Raw genomic sequence first — 9,310 nt, forward strand, 5'->3', positions numbered from 1 at the left:
GTCATGGAAACATGAAGTTTTACACTTGGAAAGGATTTTTCAAACTCATCTTGTCTAAACCCTTACATTTTCTAGTTCTATATGCAAGTCAAACACTTGGCAAGTATTAAATTAGATGAACACATGTGAAAATTCTTCAGAAGCCATTATATGAATGTAAGGGACCATTATTATATAGATAAAAAATAAGAAGCTAGGTGAATTGCTTAAGGTCATACAACTAGTGTTAATGGCAGAGTCAGGATTAGAATTCAGGTTTCCTAACTTTTCTGGCTAGTGTTCTTTCCACCATACTAAGATGCTTCTCTCTCCATCAGGGTCTTGTTTCTGTTGGATTCTAAAGTCTTACAGGGAAGGATCAGTGGCTAAATCAAAGCAAACTTATCTATTCAATCAGATTATCACAATGCAAGCATTCACACTGGCTATTAGCCATCACTTAATAAGTCAAGAAACTGGCTTAGACAAAGTGTGCAGCAGGCTACACAGGAAGACCTGGGTTTGCATTCTGCCTCAGATATTATATACGTGGTCCTGGGCAAGTTACTGTACCTCTATGAATCTCAATTTCCTCACCCGAAAGATGGGTTTAACAATAAAACCTATCTTTCCCAGGATTGTTGGGAGGATCAAATGACACAATGTATGAAATGTGCTTTGCAAACCGTTAAAACCTTGACAAAGTAGAGGAAGAGCCTCAAAGTCACCATGAATCCTGAATCAGACTGTCATTACTACACTTCAGAATATCAATCATAAAAAAAAGAATATCAATCATTTCTTTGTCATGGAGGCTCAAAACTTTTTAGCTAACTGTGAGTTGATGTTGCCCTATGGTGGTGGTAGTGGTAGTAGTAATAGTAGTAGTAGTAGGAGTAGTAGTAGAGTAGGAGTAGTAGTAGAGTAGCAGTAGCAGCAGCAGCAGTAGTAGTAGTAGTAGTTGGAGGAGGAGGAGAGGAGGAGGAGGAGTTTGTAAGCTCCTTGAGGGAAGGGATTGTCTTTTGCCTGTTTTTGTATCCCCAACACTTAGCATAGTGCCTGACATATAATAGGAACTTAATAAATGTTTATTTAAATTAAAATGTAGTAATAAATCACCAATCCTGTGCTGTGTATCATCTTTGATTTTAGACCCTAAGTCAGCCTTAAGCTTAGATTCTAAGCTCTGCAATCCATCATTGGTCCCACATTTAAAGTCTTTCCAGCTTTTTAGAACTTGTGCCCTGATGGCATAGCCTTGGAAGAAACCCAGGTTGCTCCATTATGAAGCACTGGAAAAGGACTTTGATGAAGGAGAGATATGGACGAATGCTTCCTAAATTTGTGTGTCTTTCTTGAGCATGGGGCATGCTTATCTTCTCATTATCCTTCCAATTTTACCACAGTCCATTTGGTTGAAATGCTTGGTCAACTGATCATTCTAATAGATTTTTCCTTCTCACTCAAAGGACTGCTACATTGAGTAATTGTTGAGCAAAGGGTATTGTTGATGGGGTCAGAGAGATATGTTGGTATTCTGGCCCTCTTACTGAGTAACTGTGTAATGGTGGGCAAGCTGCTTACCTTCGCTGAGCCTCAGTTTCCTCATCTGTAAAGGGGGGGATAACTATATTTGAATTGTTCTATAGGGCTATTGAGAGGACTGAATGAGAAAACATATGCCAGAGCACTTTTTAGAGCATAATTACAAAGCACAAGTTATTACTATTGAGACCACCACAAAGGATCATAGGATGTAGAACTTAAAGGGACCTTAAAAATCATCTATTTAACACACTCATTTTACACATGAGGAAACTGAAGTCCAAGGAAATGAAATGATCTGCCCAAGACCGCAGAGGGATATAGGATTAGAGATTTAGAGCTCATAGGGACATTGAGGATCATGTAATTCAAACCCCTTATTTTGCAGATGAGAAAATTGAGGGCCAGGGAGGAGATCTGATCCATCCAAAATCACACAGACAGTAAAGATCAAAGTCTGGATTTGAACCCAAGTTTTCTTAATCTAAATCCAGAATTCTTTCCAGCATACCACACAAATAGTAAATTAAATTAAATGAGTAATATCCCTCAGAACAAAGGCTTATCACTTGGACCATAATTTGAATTAAAATGATATTGAAGGGATGAAAAAATGAAAATGGAAAAGGAAATAATGACAGTGGATCTTCCTTTCCCTCACAACATTATAATAATCCCAAATAAATTATTATCTATTCATCCAAAACAAGTAATATCACACTGGAGATGTTCATATGCCAAATTAATGCACTATTTCCAAAATCAAAGTCTTTTAATGATTCATGTGGATGTTCATGTAGACATAAAAATATTTCACTTAGGAAAGACCTTTCCAAGTTAGAGATAAAATTATTCTACAAATATGAATTCTCTTAGTTTCACAGTACCTCTCTGTGGTAAGTTGTTCTGCTTGTTCAGGTATGTAAGAAACTGAGGCAGAGGTAAGAGAGACAATTTTCCCCAATTCATGTAGAAAGTCTATCATAGAAACCAGGAAGGAAGGAAATTCCTAAGGCAGTTAGATGGTAGTGCCAGTTTTTTCTGTGTACAACAAAGTGATTTAAAGGAAAACAAAACGTTTTATAAGCAAGGTGTATTCTTTTCTGGTAAGCATTCTGTCTTGAGTTTGTCCTCTCTCTTTTTCCTCTAAGAGAACTAAGCACAATTTTGTGTACTGATTTTAGAAAGTGGCCTTTTGCTTCCCAGTATATAATTAATGTCTGAAGCAAAGGATAGCTGGATGCCTATACTGCTTTAAGTTAATAAAATAGAAAGTTCGTTGTGCCCTTAAAACTAAAGAGAGTGTTTAATCTAGAAAATGTTTTTTAAATCAAAACTATACATAATTTCCAAATTCAGTTTCTTAGTAGCTCTCCTGCATGCTAAATTTTTAAGTAGAATAGCTATTATTTCCCACTGATGAACCACAAATGGGTTGAAGATATTTGCATACCTTTTTACACAGAGTATACACCAGTAATCTAACCTCTGATTCTTCTTGCTGAATTCCATTTAATTTGTCATTAATTAGTAAATTGTTATGTGAAATACAGCAAAGCATCTTGGGTGAAATGGCTAGCACAAAGATTATTCTTCTGGAAGCTATCTAAAATTGTTACCACTGAGCAATTTCCATAAAAATAGAACGGCCTTTGGAGCTTTTCTTTTAAAATAAGAATAAAATGAACCAAACGGGAGGAACAAATAAAGGCAATAATAAATCAAAGACAAAAGACAGGAAACCAGCAAAAAAAAAAAAGTCTCTAGGAAGATACAATGTTAAGTTTCATTCCCCCCGCCCCTTCAACTTATTTTTGAGCTATAGAAGATGGAGTGGAAAAAAAAATAAGCCAACACAAGTCCAACACTCAAATCTTTCCTAAAAACATAGTTCCTGCTTTTTGAATCTTTGCAGTTGACTTACTTCACATGCCCTCTGTAACGACAACTCATCATATCTACTTGCATTTGTTCTGTCAAATGTGTTGGGCGGGGTGGCAGGGGGAAGAGTCATTGCTTTGAATGATTCTCTTTCTTTGATGCAAACAAAACGTACCCCTGATCGGCAGGGCTTTCTCGGCCTTCAAAGTTGTTTCCAGTGTTTCATTTCTCCCTACTGCCATCCCTGTGACCAAGCCCAAATGAAAGGCAAGTCTCTCCAGCCCCCCTCCCTCTCTGGCTTTCTCTCCTCCTTGGTTTCAATGGTTGATTGAACGCTATGTTAGGTTCAGTGAACTTGGTCTTGGCTTCTGCTCCATCCAGAAACAACGTCTGCTCCAAGGTCGATTTCCATATGAAAGCAGCTGGAGTGTCCCTTCGCCGGTTTTGGAATTTCCAAGCTGTTCTGGGGGCTCCCACTTTCTCTCTGCAAGAAGTTGATGCTTAGGGCTACCAAAGCCATCCCGCCCTTCGCCCCCGCCTGGCTGTGGCCCCTTCCTCAACTTCTCAATCTACTCGCTTCCCTAGCCTAGTCCTTAGTAAACAACCGCGAGCCTGCCTTGGAGAACATGTAGCCTCAGTTTCCTCTAACCCGACTGAGTATTAGTGTAAGATAGGATTTCTTTCTTTCTTTGTGGGGTGAGGGTGGGTGGAATGGAGGAGAAACAGGACAGGGGTGAATGCCAGGAGACAGAGAGGGAAATATCAACCTCCTCTAGTCTAACTAATCCAGCACCCCCAGTCTCACCACCTTAAGTGGCTGTATCCTCAGTTATTCCTCCAGGGGAACATTTGCAAGGATGGCAAATGTGGGCTGCTTGGCTAGTGCCACTTAGAGGACTTTGGGTTTCCCAGAGCAGACTCTGTGCATTTTAATCATTCCTGCTTTCAGAAAAGCCTATTGTACCTTAAAGTGCCGCGAAAAGATCCAGGAGCACTTAAGCAAGCTGCAAAACTCCACTGTTTTAGTGACCTTACTTTGTGTCCGCACTTTGGCCGGGGGACAACTGGGAAGGAACAGAAAGACTATTCTTTTTGCGCGCCGCGTCTCTCGGGCGAGCCAAAGGCCTATTTGCAGCTGTCATTTTACGACCAGTAAATAGAGTATCCTTCTTTTTGAGAGACAAGACAACACGGCCTCTCCTTCTGAAAGTCTCACAAATCTGGGGCCTCCCCCACCAGCTTCGCGGGGGGTGGTAGGGAGAGGTGCTGGCTGCAGCCCCCGCGCAGCCCCCATTAGTCTATTGGCTTGCTATGAAAGGATGTCATGGTGTCTTAATATTTCCACCTTGAGGCCTTTCCAGGCTCTCCCTGCATAGTGATGTTGGAGTGAAGTTTCGAACAATGCCTGGCTTCTTCCTTTCAGGGAGGGTGAGGAGAGAGGCGGTGGTGGTGATGGTGGTGGGGAGTTTATGGACTTCTCGTGTTGGGAGAAATACTGCATGTCGCTGTTGTTGTTTTTATTATATCCTCCTTACCGATGTCATTCCGACAGCGGGGACCCAACTGTCTGGGAAATTATAAATATGGTTGTAATTTGGCACTGTGAGGTGGTTGCAGAAACGTTTCTGGGAGTATGGGGGTGGGGTGGGGAACGACGAAGGGAACCTAGCCAATAGGCACCCTAAGCATCGTCCCCAGCAGCCAAATGGCTTTCAGCGCTCTTTTGTTGCAGCTGCATTCCCTGCGGACTCCAACCTTTCAGGCTCTGCTTCAAGGTACAATATGCTTTTCTGAAAGGAGAAATTATTAAAATGCAGTGTCTGCTTTTGCAAATCCGAACTCCTCTAAGTTGCACTGGACGGGTCCCCAAGAAACAGCCTCGACATCATTGCAAATGTGGGCTCTAAGCAAAAACACATGTGAAATCCTCTGCCTTTGAATCCGGCGGCCTTTGAGGAAAGGGAGCTCAACTGAAGAATGAGGGAGGAAAAATAGAACCGGCCCCACTGTTTGGCAGTCAAGGCGCTTGGTGCTGTCTTTTACAGGGACAAGGCACCTTATCTATTGCTTATTTATAATAAGATAATCCTCTCTGTTTTTATCTTTTGGACTTCAAGAAAGATTGCCTGGCTTGCTCAGTTATTAGGCAGAATGTATCTGTCCTTCATAATAAATTCATATATAGAGCAGTGACAACAACGAGGAGAGTGTGAGGCTTTTGACAGTGTTAATATTGATTACTGAATAGATTAAGAGACAGCCAGGAGAAGTTTTTTCAGGGATCAGATTTTCCTCAGGTGACATTGTTAACAGCATTAGACACAAACATTTATCAACCCAACAATTTTAGCTCTTGAGTAAAATGCCTGGCATCCCAGAAATGTTTTGTCACCTCTCCTCTTGCATCAAACAAATCATCAGATTTTGTCTTCACATTTGCCTGTGGCAACATTTTGTCAGGCTGGTAGGGCTGGGGGATGAGTGGATGTAGAATTTTAAAGGCAGTATTCCCCACCCCCTGCCGTGGGGTACGGTGATGTATTGTCCATGGAAAGGTGGTGATGATTAATGACGTCCAGCTTCCTAGAACCCACTCTCTCCTCCCCTCCTCCCCATTCCCTCTCCCTTCGGTACTTCTAAAAGAGGAACAGTGATCTAGTGACTAACCAAGGGTACTGGATGTCAGACTCAGTCAGCTCTAGTCGGTGTTCTGTGACTCACTAAGGGAACAGGGGCCTGGAATAGGCCTGGGAAATGTAGTCACTCATGATTTATATTTTCAGTTTCGAATACTGCTCACTGACTCCTCCCACCTCCACCCCATTCCAAGCTAGCACACAGGTCATTCCCCTCCTCACCCCTCTTTTCCATTTTAAAAAAGCCTGCTCCTCTTTCAGGAGACGTTTTCTGATTGGTACACCCAGTTTAAAAACCCCACACTGAGGTATGGGGGTTAACTACAGAAGGGAAGAAAAATGAGCAAATTCAGAAAAATTTTTTTCCAAAGTCTTTTCTCAGTATGAGTTATCTCTCTGCTTAGGTGAAGGCCTCTATCTTGTTCAACCCTGAGACTATGGATGACTACGGATTTAGAGCGCCTGGATTCAAATCCTTTCTCTTGTAGTTCCTGTGTAGCTGTGGACAGGTCATTTAACCTCTTGTGACCTTGGTCCCCTCATCTATAAAATGAGGATGCTAGAGGAGGTCTGGATGGTTCCCTCCCAGTGATAAATTTAGGATACCTTGTAATAGTTTTTTTCTCCTTTGGGTTCCCAGAAAAGGATGGACTTTGAAGTATAGACTAACAAAAAAAATCACATATTGGGGCAATTTGAAAGAAATATCTTACCTGTGGGTAGCCAGATGTCTCAGGGTCTAGAGTCAGGAAGACCTGGGTTCAAATCTGGCCTCAAATACTTACCAACGGTGTGAACGTGGGCAAGTCACTTAACCCTGTTTGACTCAGTTTCCTCATCTGCTGGAGAGGGAAATGGTACTCTGGTATCTTTGCCAAGAAAACCCAAAATGGGGTCATGAAGAGTTGGACGTGACTGAAACAACTGAACAAAAAGAATCTTGCCTATAATAAGAGTATTCTATAATTCTATAATTATCAAGAAGCCTGTGTTGAGCACTTGCTGTGTGTAGGATACAATAAAGAGATATAAGATATAAATGCTGTTCTCAAGAGGCTTATAACGTACATTTAAAAATAAATAGCATTACAGGATAACACATGCTTGTGCTAAATGAGTGGTAAAGATAATGGATACCATAGAAATTCAGAAGCAAGAGTGATCGCTGTGAACTAAGGTAGCTTTTATTTGAGTTGGGCCTTGAGGAAAGGATAATAATTAGTGTGCAACTGAGAGAGGAGATGCCATTTCCGGGAGCGGAAAATAGTGTGAGGGAACTTGATCAAAGCAGAAACTTTGGGGAGGATTATAGTGGAAAATAAGTCTGGAGAAGAAAGTGTGGAAGAGAGCTTTGAATGTCAGGTTAAAGAGTTTGGACTTTGGTGATGAGAAACAGATATTAAAGTATGGATGTGGCCTATGCTGAAGTGATCTATGTGACAAATACTGAAGCTGAAGCTTAAATACTTTGGCCACATAATGAGAAGACAGGATTCATTGGAAAAGACCTTGATGTTGGGAAAGATTGAAGGCAAAAGGAAAAGGGGACAGGAGAGGATGAGATGGATAGATAGTGTCATGGTAACAATGAACATGAACTTGGACAGACTTCAAGAGACAGTGAGGATAGAAGGGCCTGGTGTGCTATGGTCAATGAGGTCTTGCAGAGTCAGTCATGATTGAGGGACTGAACAAAAACAAGTGACCTTTGCAAAGCAATACTTTTTTAAAAAAAAATTTATTCTGAACTTAAGAAATAAAACAAGCATTTCCATAACATAGTTGAAACAAAAAAAATGATTGCATACAAAACTGCAAATTCCTTATGTACAACTTGCTATTCCTTTTAAATATATAAGAAAGTTATCATGTAACTTTTTATTTCCTTTTTTCCCTCCCCCCTGCCCTAGAGATTACCACTATTAGACAGATAAATGTGTATGTATATATATTATATATAATATATACACACACCTATAAATGTATATATATACATCCATGCAAAAATCATTCTATGTGTACTTTTATTTATCAGTTCTTTCTCTGGATGTAGATAGTAGCTTCCTTCATAGGTCCTTTGTAGTTAATTTGGGTATTTATAATAGTCAAAATGACTTAATTGCTCAAAGTTGTTCTTCAAACAATATTGTTGTACTGTATACAACACTCTCTTGGTTCTGTTCATTTTGCTCTTCATTATTTCATGCAAGCCTATCTATGTTTATCTAAGATCCTTGAGCTCTTCATTTCTTATAGCACAGTAGTATTCCATCATGACCATAGACCACAACTCATTTAGCCATTCCCCAAATGATGGGTCTCCCCACAATTTCTAGTTCTTTGCCACCACAAAGAGATCTGCTGTAAATATTTTAGTACGCATTGGTTCTTTTCCTTTCCCCCTAATCAGCTTGGGAAACAGATCTAGTGGTGGTATTCAAAGGGTATAGTGGATTCAAAGTGGATCAAAGGGTATAGGCAATTTAATAACTCTATGGGCGTAATTCCAGATTGCTCTCCAAAATGGTTGAATTAGTTCACAGTTCCACCAACAGTGAATTAGTGTCTCAATTTTGCCATAACCCCTTCAACATTTGTCATTTTTCTCTTCAATCATTTTAGCCAATCAGATTAGTAATGGGAAACAAAGGTTTTAAAGAATGGATGTGACCTATGCAAAGCAGTGCTTTAAGAAGATGAACCTGGTCCATAGTTTGTAAGATAGTTTGGTGGGGTGACAGATAGGTGATAGGAAGCAAAGTTATTAGTAGTAAGTCTGGAGCTCAGGGTTAGGCTAGCAAAAATGCACTGAGGCTGGCAGTTGGTATAGGGGAAGGAAGGTAACTCAGAGAGAAATCTCAGATCTTAGCAAACCACTATCCCCTTGAATAGAGATGTGGGGTTGCTGCTGCTGAGGAATCCATTACCAAAGGAAAGGGCAAGGTAGGGCCCAGACAGAGAGCTACTTACCTGGGGTACAGCTTCCTATTTTGGCTAATTATTCTTGCTAACCAGGCCCTAAGCTAATTAGTTTCTTCCTGCTGAAAGACTGTAGTGGCATTGGTTCCCTTTAAATTTTGACATCCTGGGGTAAAATCCAGGTCTCTTTGATCTAGTTATGACTCTGGCAGGTTGACCAGATTGTCTCTGTAGTGAGTGTCTCTCTGAAACCTCTAGAAGCTCAGCCAGTCACTCATAAGCTGCAGCAGCTTGTGTGTGCAAATCATTAGGGTCATCTCAGGAGCTAACTTACACTCAGTGTTTGCCAT

The 9,310-nt window shown here is 40.6% G+C and overlaps 1 non-coding gene across 1 annotated transcript; it reads right to left on the reverse strand.

The window, feature by feature from the left end:
• Positions 1–1,296: 1,296 nt before the first annotated feature.
• LOC114037801 lies at positions 1,297–1,399 on the reverse strand. The gene has a single exon (XR_003568508.1). It is a non-coding gene; the product is annotated as a U6 spliceosomal RNA (small nuclear RNA).
• Positions 1,400–9,310: the final 7,911 nt, after the last annotated feature.

This window comes from Vombatus ursinus, unplaced genomic scaffold (genome assembly GCF_900497805.2).
Source record: "Vombatus ursinus unplaced genomic scaffold, bare-nosed wombat genome assembly UNPS02010548.1, whole genome shotgun sequence".
In the NCBI taxonomy this organism is placed as follows: domain Eukaryota; kingdom Metazoa; phylum Chordata; class Mammalia; order Diprotodontia; family Vombatidae; genus Vombatus; species Vombatus ursinus.